The 15,195-nt window shown below is 35.7% G+C and overlaps 1 protein-coding gene across 4 annotated transcripts in view; it reads right to left on the reverse strand.

The window, feature by feature from the left end:
• The window catches only part of WDPC (WD repeat containing planar cell polarity effector), a 675,061-nt gene that overhangs the window by 3,246 nt on the left and 656,620 nt on the right, over window positions 1-15,195 (reverse strand). The gene's annotated exons all lie outside the window — the stretch shown is intronic.

Consider the following 15,195-nt stretch of genomic DNA (forward strand, 5'->3'; position numbering starts at 1 on the left):
TTTTACTTAAAGTATAGGTGAAAATAATTTTTAAAAATAAATTTATTCTGTAAGTTATATCTTAAAAGTTATTTTTACTAAGAGAAGCGTTTCAGAAAGTCTGCATTTATACTATTTTAAGTAGTCACATCTCAAAGGAAACAGATATGGGGCTAAAAAATAGGGGCAACACATGTATGTAGGTATGTGCCTGTAGATCTTGATGTACACAAAATTGAAAAAAAAAAAAAAACCTGGAAAAACAGGTAGCAAGAAGAATGCGTAATTTAATAGTGCCTGGGGCTTGAGTGTGTGCTGGCAAGTTCCAGGCTTTTAGGTAGCTTTCAATTTAAAAAGAAAACTAAGCACTGTCATTTTAAAAACATAAGCTTCAACTCTTGGCTTATAAACTACCATATCAAAGTCTAGTTTCTATACCACGAGAATGGTCATTGAGAAAATGAGTTAGGTTTTGGCCTTGTTCATCAACTGACAGAGATCCTAGATAAATTATTTTATTTTCCTAATATCTAGATATACTTGTTGCTAGAAGACTGATGGCATACCTAAGAAGTAGCATGTCGTTCAGCCATGTTGTTGATGTTATGTAGTGTCTTCTATCCATGATTTAATCCTCTCTTACCTTAGGAATTACATTTTAAAAAGTAAGAATCATAGAATTAACTTCTCAAGATCCTCCAGGATTTAAAAAAACAAAAAATATTCCTTTGGAGGATTTTCTTTAAAATCCATTGCATTTTAAAAAGACTTCAGGGCATTTCGAAGGTTTCCAATGCTATATAACCTTGACTTATACTCTATGTACCTTAGAGGGATATTTTGAAGATTTATAAAATAATTTATTTTACATTCAATTTTTTAAACATTATTTGAAATAAAACATAATCATTAAATAAAATTTGGAAAACAGAAAAGTATGAAACTTTACCCATAGTCCTATCAGTTATACAAAACTAAAGTTAACATGAATTTGCTTCTAGTCTCTTTTTCTCCATGTTTTATTTATTTTAAACACAGCTCGAATTGTATTGTATATGTAATTCTGTATCTTTTTTCTTTCTTTTTTTTTTTTTTTTTTGGCCTCACAACACTTCAAAACTTTTCAATGTTCCTACATAGTCTGTTTTTAATGGCTGAATTTTATTATTCCATTAAATACTATAGCTTTATTTAACCACTCCTTTTTTGGTTAAATTTATATTGGTTCTAATTTCTTCTTTTTCATAAATAACCCTATGATAGATTTTCTTAGGCATAAAGTTTTTTTTTTTTTTTTTTCCCTGTTTGTAGGATTGTTTCCTTGGTATAGAACTGTAGAAATAGAATTATTGGACCAAAAGCTTATGAAATTTTAAGCTTCTGGATAAACACTGTAGAATTGGTAGTTTTGCTTTGTTTGTTTCCTAGTTTGGGAGGAGGTGATTTTGTTCAGTAATAGGAAGCTGTGGTTCCAAGGAAGACTGATCTTCATTTTCTTGTTAATGTGTTGAAATTGTGCTCAGCCTTGACTGAATGAAACTACATGTTAATTCTTGTAGTAATTTTACAGCAACAAAAGGGTTTTCCCCAGTCCCTCATTGCTTTCTACATATGGTTAAGTGCATTTTCTGAGCCACACCCTTTTGCTGTTACCTAATGTTGGGTGATATCAGGTCACTTTCCTTTAAATGTGCACAGACTTTTGTAAGTGAATTCAGCAGACAGGTTAAGCTTTGCTATAAACTGGATTTTGACATGTTGCTCACTTAATACAGAGTTTTAAATTTTAATACAAGAAGTGATCATCTCACAGTTTATTATGTTCGATTTCCTCTCTGTTACTAATGGTCTCTCTTGAAGTTTCTGATTTGGTTTAATAATAATTAAATCCCAGAAGTGTAATATTTTAGAGATGGAAAAAATCTTAAAACTCCCTAATCTGAAATTCTTCTGTTTTATAGATGAACAGGTTGAGGCTCATGTGGGTTAAGTGTTTCGTCCAAAGTTAGTTCGTGGCAGAGTTGGGATTATAATTTTGTTCTTATTTCTCTGTGAAGTGTTTTTTTTTTCCCAACTATAGTTTTTTAATGTACTAACAATACTAGTTCCACAGGCTGCTTTATGATTAACTCCTCTGATTCTCTATTCCTATCATTTAAGGCTTTTGCTTATAAGCATGCTAGCTAGTGGTCCAACCTATGTGGCAGGAGATGCTTTTCTGAGTAAGCTGACCAGCTATTCAAGTTTCACTACTGAACATTGTGAAATTGAACTCTGCTTCTTGCATATTTGGTATCATATATAGGTTTCTTTTTCATCAACATTGCAGTTTGGTACTTGACATTTTTGTAGAAAATGCAGTCTCCAACTGACTACAGTCTAGCACTTGCCAAAGATTGGCTTGAGGCTTCTGGTACGTAAGAGAGACAAGTTGATAGATAAGCTAACTAACTTTCTAACTTCTGTGTTAAGTAAGCCATCAGAAAGGAATGTATTTAGAACTTGTCATTTCACCTTTCCACAGGAATGCCTTTAGTGAATTATGATTTAATATAATTATTTCACCTTATAAAGAAGAGTTACAAGAAACATCTATGTGACTAGAATGTCTATCCTTTTCAAAACTTTAGGACATGTTTAGTTTGTTTTTCAGTTAAAAATTTAGAGATTGAGTCTTGCTAGGTTCTCCATGCTGGCCTAAAACTCCTGGGCTCAAGCAGTTCCCCGACCTCAGCCTCCAGAGGAGCTGGGACTATAAGGATACACCACCACACCCAGCTTGCTTTTCAGTTTTTTTTTTTTAAATTTTTTATTTTTATACATGCACGCACACACACACACACACATATACGTATATATATGTATATGCACATACACATACATGGTATTTACATGTTGACAATTACATTAATAGAGCATCTTGAAGTATAAGTGTGAAACCTCTAAAAATGATAAAGTAGCACAATTTGCTACTCTGGAGGTAGAGGCAGGAGAATCACTTGAACCCGGGAGACAGAGGTTGCAGTAAGCTGAGATCACACCTCTGCACTCCAGCCTGGCTGACAGAATGATACTCCACCTCAAAAAAAAAAAAAAAAAAAAAAAAAAAAAAAAGATTTCCTTCAGACAGTATGCCAATGAGTAGTACAAACAAGACAACATAGGTATGTAACTATATGATTTATTACCCTTGACTAAGAGCAAAATCAGTGGGAGGAAACAAGAGGTATGCCCCATACCTAGAAACTGACTCAAACGTGTAGCCCCACGATAACCTCTAAATTTACCTATTACAGTTTAAAGGAGAATTAAAACTTTTTCCTTCTGTTTCTGTCGTTAGCACAAATTTTTTCCAGAATGTTCCCAAGAGGTAACTAGACCACTAGTGGTTTCATTTCTTTCTTTTCCCTTTCCTTTGTTTTGTATTGTGGTAAAATATATATAACATAAAATTTACTACTTTATTTTTTACGTGTATACTTTAGTGGGATTAGGCACATTCACGTCATCGTGTAACCATCACCACTCTCCATCTCCAGAACTTTGTAATCATTCCAAACTGAAATTCTGTACTCATTAAATAACAATTTCCCATTTTGTACTTCCTTAAGCCTCTGATAACCACTCTTCTACTTTTCTGAGATGGAATTTTGCTCTTGTTGCCCAGGCTGGAGTGCAGTGACGCAATCTCGGCTCACCACAACCTCCGCCTCCTGGGTTCAAGCAATTATCCTGCCTCAACCTCCTGAGTAACTGGGATTACAGGCATGTACCACCATGCCCTGCTAAATTTGTATTTTTATTAGGTTTCTCCATGTTGGTCAGGCTGGTCTCGAACTCCTGACCTCAGGTGATCCACCCACCTTGGCCTCTGAAAGTGCTGGGATTAGAGACGTGAGCCACCGCGCCTGGTGTTCTTCTACGTTGTGTCTCTAAGAATTTGACTATTCCAGGTGCTTCATATAAGTGGAGTAATACAATATTTGTCCTTTTGAGCCTTGACTTATTTCAGGTCTTTACTTATTTCGCTTAGCATAATGTCTGCAAAGTTCATCCATGCTGTAGCAGGTATCAGAATTTCATTCCCTTTTTAGGGCTGAATAATATTTCATTATAAGTATATACCACCTTTTGTTTGTTCATTCATCTGTCAGTGACCATTTTGGTTGTTTTCACCTTTTGGGTATTGTGACTAATGTTGCTATGAACATGGGTGTAAAAATATCTGTTCTTGTCCCTGCTTTCAATTCTTTGGGTGTATACCAGAAGTAAAATTGCTGGATCATATAATGGTTTTATGTTTAATTTTTTTAGGAACTACCATACTGTTTTCCATGGCAATACCATTTTATATTCCCACTGGCAATGTACAAATGTTCTAGTTTCTCCACATCCTATCAACACTTTTTGCTTTCTGTTTTTTGATAATGGCCATCTTATTGCTTCTCAGCCTTTTGGCTAAAATCAAATAATGGCCTTCCCAATGTATGTAAAGTAGTTTCTCATTGTGGTCTGATCTGCATTTTCCTAACAATTAGTGATGTTGAATATCATTTCACGTACTTTTTGTCCATTTGTTTATCTTGGAAGTTCTTTGTACATTAAATTTTTTTTATTGGGTTATAGTTCTTTCTATATTCTGGTTATTTGTCACTTATTATATATGTGATTTGCAAACACAGTTGTCCCTCAGTATTTGTGGGGGTTGGTTCCAGGACCTCCTACAGATACTAAAATCTGCAGATGCTTATGTCCCTGTTATTAAATGCGTAGTATTTGCATATAATCTATACACATCCTCACATATACTTTAATCTCTGCATTACTTATAATACCTAATACAATGTAATTATTATGTAAATCATTATTATACTGTATTATTTAGGGAATAATTTACAAGAAAAAAAGTCTGTACGTGTTCAGTACAGACGGTTTTTTCCCAAATGTTTTCAATCTGTTGTTGGTGGAATCCACAGATGAGAAGCCCATGGATACAGAGGGCCAACTGTATTTTCTCCTGTTGTGTGGGTTGCCTTTTTACTCTGTTGATAGTATCCTTTGATGGACGAACAATAATTTTAATGAAGTCTAATTCATCTGTTTTTTTTTGTTGTTGTTTTTATTGCCTGTACTTTTGGTGTTTTACCTGTGAAATCATTGCCAAATTCAATGTTACAACGTTTTCTCCTATGTTTTCTTCCAAGAGAATTATAGTTGTAGGCCTGTGTGTAGATCTTTGATACATTTTGAGTTGATTTTTGTATACGGTGTAAGGTAAGAGTCTAACTTCATACTTTTGTATATGGACATCCTGTTTTTCCAGCAACATTTGATGAAAAGAACGTCTTTTCCCCCATTAAATGGTCTTGGCACCCTTGTCAGAAATCATTTATCCACATACACAAAGGTTTTATTTAGGTTCTCAATTCTGTTCCATGGTTCTATATGTCTGTCTTTATGCTAGTACCATCTTTTGATTACTGTAGCTTTGTAGTAAATTTTGAAGTCAGAAAGTGTGAGTTCTTCACCTTTATTGTTTGTTTTCAAGATTGATTTGGCTTTTCAAGGTCTCTTGATTTTCCGTATTAATTTAAGGATGAGTATTTTTTTTTTCTGTTTCTGCAAAGATATATTGAGATTTTGATAGGAATTGAGTGGAGAGTTCTGTATGTGTCTTTTCCATCTAATTGGTCTGTAGTGTTGTTCAAGTCTTCTGTTGTTCTGATTGGTCTTCTGTCTGGTTGTCGTATCGATTATTGAAAGCAGATTATTGAAGTCTCCTAATATTACTGCAGTGCTGTCTATTTCTTCAATTGTTAATGTTTGCTTTGTATATTTAAGAGTTCTGATGTTTAGTGCATACATATTTATAATCATCATATCTTGGTGAATTGACTCTTTAATCATTATATATTATCCTTCCTAGTCTCTTGTGACAATTTTTCATTGAAAGTCTATTTTATCTGATACCATTATAGGTACCCCTGCTCTCTTGTGGTTACTATTTACATGAAATATTTTATCCATCCTTTCCATTTCAGCTTATGTGTTGGATCTAAAATGAGTCTCTTGTGTGCAGCAGAGTGTTAGATTTTTTAAAAAAATCCATTCAGTCAATATATCTTTTGACTAGTGAGTTGGATTATTCATATTTAAAGTAATTATTGATATGGAAGGATTTACTATTGCTGATTTGTCATCTGTTTTCTCCATGTCTTGTGGCTTTTTGGTCCCTAATTTCTTTTCTTACTGCCCTCCCTTTGTAATCCATTGATTTTTTTTTTATAGTGACATACTTTGATTCCCTTTTCATTTCCTTTTGTGTGCACTATATAGATATTTTTCTTGGTGCCTAACATTGTGATTACATAACAGATTTCAAATTTATTCAATTTATATTACATTGATAACAACTAATCTTCATTAGCATACAAAAATTCTCCTTTACAGTTAGTTCCTCCTTTTGTTATTGTTAAAACTTACATTTATATATTATGTACCCATTAACTTAGATTTATAGTTTTTTGTGTAATTTTATAGATTCTATACAAGAATTAAAAGTGGATTTATGCACCAGAATTACAATAATACAGGATTCTATAGTTGCCCATATGTTTACCTTTAATGGAGAACATTATACTTTCATGTGACTTTGTATAGCTGTCTAGTATCTTTTTGTTTCAATTTGAAGGACTCTCTTTAGCATTTCTTGTAGGGAACATCTAGTGGTGTTGACGATACATCTTTTATCTAGGAATATCATAATTTCTTCACATTTGAAGGACAGTTTTGCTAGATACAGTATTATTATTATTATTATTTTTTGAGATAGGGTCTTGCTCTGTCTCCCAGGTTGGAGTACAGTGGTGTGATCTCGGCTCACTGCAACCTCCACCTCCCAGGTTCCAGTGATTCTTCTGTCTCAGCCTCCCAAGTAGCTGGGATTACAGGTGTGTACCACTATGCCTGGCTAATATTTTGTATTTTTAGTAGAGATGGAGTTTCACCATGTTGGCCAGGCTCGAACTCCTTATCTCAAGTGGTATGCCTGCCTCGGCCTCCCAAAGTGCTGGGATTACAAGTGTGAGCCACCATGCCCGGCCTGGTTGATGTTTTTGAATATACTTTCCCATCCTTTTTAGCCTGCAAGATTCATACTAAGAAATTTGCTGATAATCTTATTAGGCTCCCTTGTATGTGATGAGTCATTTTTCTCTTGTAACTCTCAAGATTATCTCTTTATCTTTGACTTTCAGCAGTTTGATTATAATGTATCTTGTTGTGTGTCTCTTTGGGTTTATTATAGAGTTTGTTGAGCTTCTTGAGTTTATATATCTATCTCTGTCCTCAGATTGGGTAAGTTTTTGGCCATTATATTTCAAATAAGTTCCCTACATTTTTCTTATTGTGTTCCCCTTCTGGGATCTTAATAATGGATATACTGTCCTGCTTGATAGTGTCTCTTAAGCTCTATTCACTTTTTTATTCTTTCGTTCTTTTTGTACCTCATACTAGATCATTTCAAATAAGTTATCTTTAAGCTTGTTTATTCTTTCTTCTGTCCAAGTCTGCTATTGAATCCCTCTAGTGAATTTTTAAGTTTGACTATCCCTAATGTGCCCATTATATTTTTTATTTCCAGAATTTCTGGTTGGTTCTTGTAATAATGTCTATCTCTGTTGAAATTCCCCTTTGTTCATATAGTTCACCTGATTTCCTTTAGGTCTCTGTCCATGTTGTTCTTTACTGTTTGAACGTATTTAAAACAATTGTTTGAAAATCTTTTTCTAGTAAGTCTGATACCTCTATTTTTTCAGGGATAGTTTCTGCCAATTTATTATTATTATTGAATGGTCCGTGTTTCCCTGTTTCTTTTTATGCATTGTGATTTTGGGATTTTAAATTCACAATAATTATGTTGGGGATTTGAGAACAAAACCAAAACCAAAAACAGCTACTTCTCCCATTCTCTGTAGACTGGCTCTTTGCCTTGGAAGTCCTTTCCTAATTATCTTGGCCTTGCTTCTGAATTTTGAGATCACATCAAAGAGAAAACTGAAGGTCTTCTCAGGTCTTTACTGAGCATGCATCTTGCCTGGACCTGTTTGTGGTTTTTTGAATCTCTGTATAGATGGCTGCTTTTAATTGTCTTAAATTTCCCAAGAGAGCTTTGTGGGGTCTTGATGGTCTGTCATATGTCTCCACCTATAATCTTTTGCCCCAGGCATCTGTAGGTTCAGTCTCTCTGCAGCTTTCCTGAGCCATGACTACTGCTTCTCCTCATCTGAGATTAAGGCCATGCTTGTCTCCTAGCAGAGATCTGAGTTAGGTGAATCAGGGATCAATTCTTCAGGCAGCCTGTAGACAAGTTAGAATTTTGCAAATAAGGTTAGGCTTGTTCCTTTTGGTTCAAGGGATAGTGATATGATTTGGCTCTGTGTCCCCACCCAAATCTTACCTTGAATTATAATAATCCCCATGTGTCAAGGGTGGGACCAAGTAGAGGTAATTGAATCATGGGGGCAGTTTTCTCCATGCCATTCTCATGATAGTGATGAGTTCTCACAAGATTTGATGGTTTTATAAGCATCTGGCATTTCCCCTGCTGGCATTCACTCTGTCCTGCTGCCCTGTAAAGAAGGTGTCTGCCTCTCCTTTGCCTTTTGCCATGATTATAAGGTTCCTGAGGTCTCCCCAGCTATGCAGAACTGTGAGTCAACTAAACCTCTTTCCTTTATAAATTACCCAATCTTGGATATTTATTCATAGCAGCATGAGAATGGACTAATACAGGTGGAATTGGGAACTGCCATCTCCTCCAAACCAAGACAACGGCTGGGGAGGGGTGGAACAAGGGTGAGCAAAAATGCCATGACGTGTCCTACTGTTCGGAATGTAGCTTGTTCTTGATTGTTTACTTGGTTTCTGTAGACCTTTGACTGTTTTCCAGGGTTCCTATAAAGTTATTTAGCCACTGTATAGTTGTTTCTCTAATGTTTATTAAGGAGAATGAGGGTCTGAAGCTTCTTAATCACATTTTGCTGACGTCGTTCTTCCTAGGGGTTTTCTAATCATTGTTTCCTCTGGTTGTATGTGGTTTCCTTACTGCATGGGAAGGGGACTCCATTGTCAATGCAACCCTGAATAATACATGCAGTGTGAGAACTTTAGTGAAATTCTAATCCTACCTGGTCAAATCCTTGTTATTTTGCCCACCCCACTTCTGTAGTTATAGAATATAATTTCTCTGTAGTATCTCTCTTCCCCAGTTTTATTTTGTCTTCCTCCAAAATACGTATTTTATTTCTATGATTTAACTCATATCATTTCCTGCTCCAATATAATAGATCACAATTATGATCAATAATACCCACTTGACATGTAAATAAAGAAAATAAAAATTAAATTCTGGCTAAGTTTCACAGAATGCCAGAAAAGTATTTTTTAAATTTATATATATGCATACACACACACCCACACACATACATGTACACATATTGTTTTCATAGAATGCTGTGTTTTCAAAGGTTTTAGATACTTGGCTTATAATATGAGCACTTTGAACACTGGTGTTTTAAATGTGAAATTCTGAGAACCATTTGTTCTTGGTATAAAATATGAAACTTGTGAAATTCACATATGCAAATTGCTTCATTTATTAGTGACCTCTGATGGCTTCTGATTAAATCAATATTGTGTCCATCTTTGAAGTATATATTTAAAAAATTATGAACTTCCTAATTTTTTCTTCATTGTGGCTGACTATAGGGAAATTGCTGTGTATCTAAGTTAAGGTCCATTTAAATGTGTTTTTCAAAGCTCAAGATGGGGAGGGGGACTGTGGCTCACACCTGTAACCCCAGCACTTTGGAAGGCCAATGCAGGTGGATTGCTTGAGCTCAGGAGTTTGAGACTAGCCTGAGCAACAAGGTGAAACCCTATCTCTACAAAAAATACAAAAATTATAGGCGCAGTGGCACGGGCCTGTAGTCGTAGCTACCTGGGAGGCTCAGGTGGGAGGATCACTTAAAGCCATGAGGTAGAAGTTGCAGTGAGCTGAGATTGCACCACTGCACTCCAGCCTGGGCAACAGAGCCAGACCCTGTCTCAAATAAAACAAAACAAAAAGCTCTGGATAAAGTGTGCAAAAATCTTAAAATGGACCACATCCATCAGAGAATAGTCTACTAAATTCAGGGCACGTGATGTTTTTAAGATCTCGGTGAACGTGTTCATAAACTTTAAGGAGGAATTAGCCAAGCACTGTCAGAACATTTTTTTGTTTCCACAAAGGCTAATTTAATCGTTCTTCAAATGTCATTATTTCTTTTGTTTTGAGATGGAGTCTTGCTCTGTTGTCCTGGCTGGAGTATAGTGGCGCGATCTTGGCTTACTGCCCTCGGCCTCCCGGATTCAAGAGATTCTCCTGCCTCAGCCTTCCGAGTAGCTGAGATTACAGGCATGTGTCACTGTGCCCAGCTAATTTTTTGTATTTTTAGTAGAGACAAGGTTTCACCACGTTGGCCAGGCTGGTCTTGAACTCCTGACCTCAGGTGATCCACCCACCTCAGCCTCCCAAAGTGTTATGATTATAGGCATGAGCCACTGTGCCCAGCGAAATGTTGTTATTTCAAGTTAATAAAGTTCTCATAATTATGTCAACATAATCCTCTCTATGTTTTTCCACAAAAGAGAATATGAACAAGGAAATTAAGTTTTTTTGTTTGTTTGTTTTGAGACAGGGTCTCACTCTGTCATCCAGGCTGGAGTGCAGAGGTGTGATTATGGCTCACTGCAGCCTCTAACTCCTGGACTCAGGCAATGCTCTTGCCTCAGCCTTCTGAGTAGCTGGGACTACAGGCACGTGTACCATGTCTGGCTAATTAAAAAAATTTTTTTTTAGAGATGGGGTCCTACTGTGTTGCCCAAGCTGGATCAAACGCCAGGCCTTAAGTGATCCTTCCACCTTGGCCTCCCAAAGTGCTAGGATTACAGGTGTAAGCCACTGCACTGAACAAGGAAATTTGAGGGACATACTTTTTCTTGAGAAGTAAACAGGCAGTAATGTATTCTATTAAAGATGTAGCCATTGTAGCATCAAAGGTTTAGTAAACTAATTCAAAGTGTCAGAGAACTTTATACTTGAATTACTATATATATATATATTCCCCAGAGGACTTTTACCCAAACAATTTTCTTGGAATTAAAGTTTATAGTCATGGTTAAAATAAGTAGTGATTTAAAAATAGTTCACTGCTTACTTTAACCATAAACTAACTTCAGGTCTGAGCAGAATGTAAAATTTAAGAAAATTGTTTGGGAAAAAAGTCGTGCAGGGATTGATGGAGAGAGTGAGAGAGAGAGAGAGGAAGAGAAAAAGACAATCTATCATAATATGGGTATAATAAAATATATAATATGTATTATATACAGACACATAATGGAACACTTAAGATGCATGCATTTCACTTATGTGCATTTTATGGGGGAGGGGAAGAAGTATAAACAAATATATATTTTTTTAACTTTTCGGTTCAGGAATACACGTGTAGGTTTGTTACATAGGTATACTTGTGTTATGGGGATTTGAGGTTTTTGTATATATTATTTCATCATCCAGGTATTAAGCCTAGTACCCATTAGTTATTTTTACTGATCCTCTCCTTTCTCCCACCCTCCACCCTCCAGTACCCTCCAATAGGCCTCATGGTCTGTTGTTTTCCCTCTATGTGTCCATGTGTTCTTATCATTTAGCTCCTACTTGTGAGAACATGCAAAATTTGGTTTTCTGCTCCTGTATTAGTTTGCTAAGGGTAATGGCCTCTAGCTCCATCCGTGTCCCTGCATGGGACATGATCTTGTTCTTTTTCATGCCTGCATAGTATTCCATGTTATATATGTACCACATTTTATTTATCCAGTCTATTATTGATGGGCATTTAGGTTGTCTCCATGTCTTTGCTATTGTGAATAGTGCTGCAATGAACACATGCATGCATGTCTTTATAACAGAATGATCTATATTTCTTAGAGTACATACTCAGTAATGGGATTGCTGGGTCAAATGGCATTTCTGTCTTTAGGACTTTGAGGAATCACCACACTGTCTTCCACAATGGTTGAACTAATTTACACACCCACCAACAATGTGTAAACATTCCTTTTTCTCCACAAACTGCCAACATCTGTTTTTTGTTTGTTTGTTTGTTTACTTTTTAATAGTCACTCTGATTGGTGTGAGGTGGTATCTCATTGTGGTTTTGATTTGCATTTCTCTGATGATCAAAGATGTTGAGCATTTTTTCATGATTGTTGGGCGTATGTATGATTCTCTTGAAAAGTATCTGCTTGTGTCTGCTGCCTACTTTTAATAGATTTTTTTTTCTTCTTGTATATTTAAGTTCCTTATAGACACTACACATTTGTCAGATGCATAGTTTACAAACATTTTCTCCCATTCTGCAGGTTATCTGTTTACCCTGTTGATAGCTTCTTTTGCTGTGCAGAAGCTCTTTAGTTTAATTGGATCCCATTAGTCAATTTTGCTTTTGTTCCAATTATTTTTGGCATCTTCATCGTGAAATCTGTGCCTGTGCCTGTGTCCTGAATGGTATTACCTAGGTTTTCTTTTAGGGTTTTTATAGTTTTGGGTTTTACATTTAAGTCTTTAATCCATCTTGAGTTAATTTTTGTATATGATCTAATGAAGGGGTCCAGTTTCAGTTTTCTACATCTAGCTAGTTAATTATCCCAGCACCATTTATTGAATAGGGATTCGTTTCTCCATTGCTTGTTTTTGTCAGGGTTTTTGAAGATCAGATAGTTGTAGGTGTGCAGTGTTATTTCTGCATTCTCTATTCTGTTCCATTGGTCCATGTGTCTGTTTTTGTACAGGTACCATGCTGTTTTGGTTACTGTAGTTCTGTAGTATAGTTCGAATTTGGGTAGCATTGATGCCTCCAGCTTTTTTTTTTTTTTTTTTTGCTTAGGATTTCCTTGGCCTCTTGGACTCTTCTTTGGTTCCATATGATTTTTTTTTTTTTTTTGGGTGCACATAGTTTATTTAACACTCCTCTGTTTGGTGATTTAGATTATTTCCAACTTTTATTTGTAATAAAATATTGCGCTGCAGTGAGCATCCTTATGATTAAATTTTTGAACTCATCCTTAATTATCTTTTTATGATGAATTTCCAGAGGGTGAATTACAGTTCACATTTAACTCTTTCAATGCATAGTGTCAAGCTACCCTGTGGAGAGGTTGTGCTGATGTGTGCATGCTCAGCAGTGTATTCCAATGCCCATTTCCTTGCAACCTTGGCAACACCAGATATTGCTATTTTATTTTTTATTTTAATTAATTAATTTTTCCATAAGTTATTGGGTACAGGTGGTATTTGGTTACATGAGTAAGTTCTTTAGTGATGATTTGGGAAATTTTGGTGCACCCATCAAATATGGGTATACACTGCACCATATGAGTACTCTTTTATCCCTCACCCCCTTGCCACTCTTCCCCGCAAGTCCCCAAAGTCCTTTGTATCATTCTTATACCTTTGTGTCCTCATAGCTTAGCTCCCACATATTAGTGAGAACATACGATGTTTGGTTTCCATTCCTGAGTTACTTCACATAGAATAATAGTCTCTAATCTCATCCAGGTCACTACAAATGCTATTAATTCACTCCTTTTTATGGCTGCATAGTATTCCACTGTGTATGCATGTATATGTGTGTGTGTGTGTATATACACATATACATGTACATACACATATATACACATGTATATATACATATATATGTAGGTATATACACACCACAGTTTCTTTAGCTACTCGTTGATTGATGGGAATTTGGGTTGGTTCCATGATTTTGCAATTGTGAATTGCTCCACTATAAAAATGCATGTACAAGTATCTTTTCTGAGTAATCACTTCTTTTCCCCTGTGTAGACACCCAGTAGTGGGATTGCTGGATCAAATGGTAGTTCTACTTTTAGTTCTTTAAGGAATCTCCACACTGTTTTCCATAGTGGCTGTCCGAGTTTACATTCCCACCAGCAGTATCGAAGTGTTCCCTGTTCACCACATCCATGCCAGCATCTACTGTTCGATTTTTTTATTATGGCCATTCTTGCAGGAGTAAGGTGGTATCACATTGTTGTTTCGATTTGCATTTCCCTGATCATTAGTGATGTTGAGCATTTTTTCATGTTTGTTGGCCATTTGTATATGTTTTTTTGAGACTTGTCCATTCATGTCCTTAGCCCACTTTTTTATGGGATTGTTTGTTTTTTTCTTGCTGATTTGAGTTCTTTGTAGATTCTGGATATTAGTCTTTTGTTAGATGTATAGATTGTGAAGATCTTCTCCCACTCTGTGGGCTGTCTGTTTACTCTGCTGACTGTTTCTTTTGCTGTGAAAAAGCTCTTTAGTTTAATTAGGTCCCAGATATTTATCTTTGTTTTTATTGCATTTGCTTTTGGGTTCTTGGTAATGAAATCTTTGCCTAAGCCAATGTCTAGAAGGGTTTTTCCAATGTTATCTTCTAAAATTTTTATAGTTTCACGTCTTAGGTTTAAGTACTTAATTCATCTTGAGTTCATTTTTGTATAAGGTGAGAGATGAGGATCCAGTTTCATTCTCCTACATGTGGCTAGCCAATTATCCCAGCACCATTTGTTGAAAAGGGTGTCCTTTCCCCACTTTATGTTTTTGTTTGCTTTGTCAAAGCTGTAAGTATTTGCATTTATTTCTGGGTTCTCTATTCTGTTCCATTGATCTGTGTGCCTATTTTTATATCAGTACCATGCTGTTTTGGTGTCTATGGCCTTATGGTTTGAAATCAGGTAGTGTGATTCCTCTAGATTTGTTCTTTTTGCTTAGTCTTGCTTTGGCTATTTGGCTCTTTTTTGGTTCCATATGAATTTTAGAATTGTTTTTTCTAATTCTGTGAAGAATGATGGTGGTATTTTGATGGGGACTATAATGAATATGTAGATTGCTTTTGGCAGTATGGTCATTTTCACAATATTGATTCTACCCATTCATGAGCATGGGATGTGTTTCCATTTGTTTGTGTCATCTGTGATTTCTTTCAGCAGTGTTTTGTAGTTTTCCTTGTAGAGGTCTTTCAACTCCTTGGTTAGGTATATTCCTAAGTATTTTGTTTTATTTTTTGCAGCTATTATAAAAGGGGTTGAGTTCTTGATATGATT

This window comes from Macaca nemestrina, chromosome 13 (assembly GCF_043159975.1).
Source record: "Macaca nemestrina isolate mMacNem1 chromosome 13, mMacNem.hap1, whole genome shotgun sequence".
Taxonomy (NCBI): Eukaryota; Metazoa; Chordata; class Mammalia; order Primates; family Cercopithecidae; genus Macaca; species Macaca nemestrina.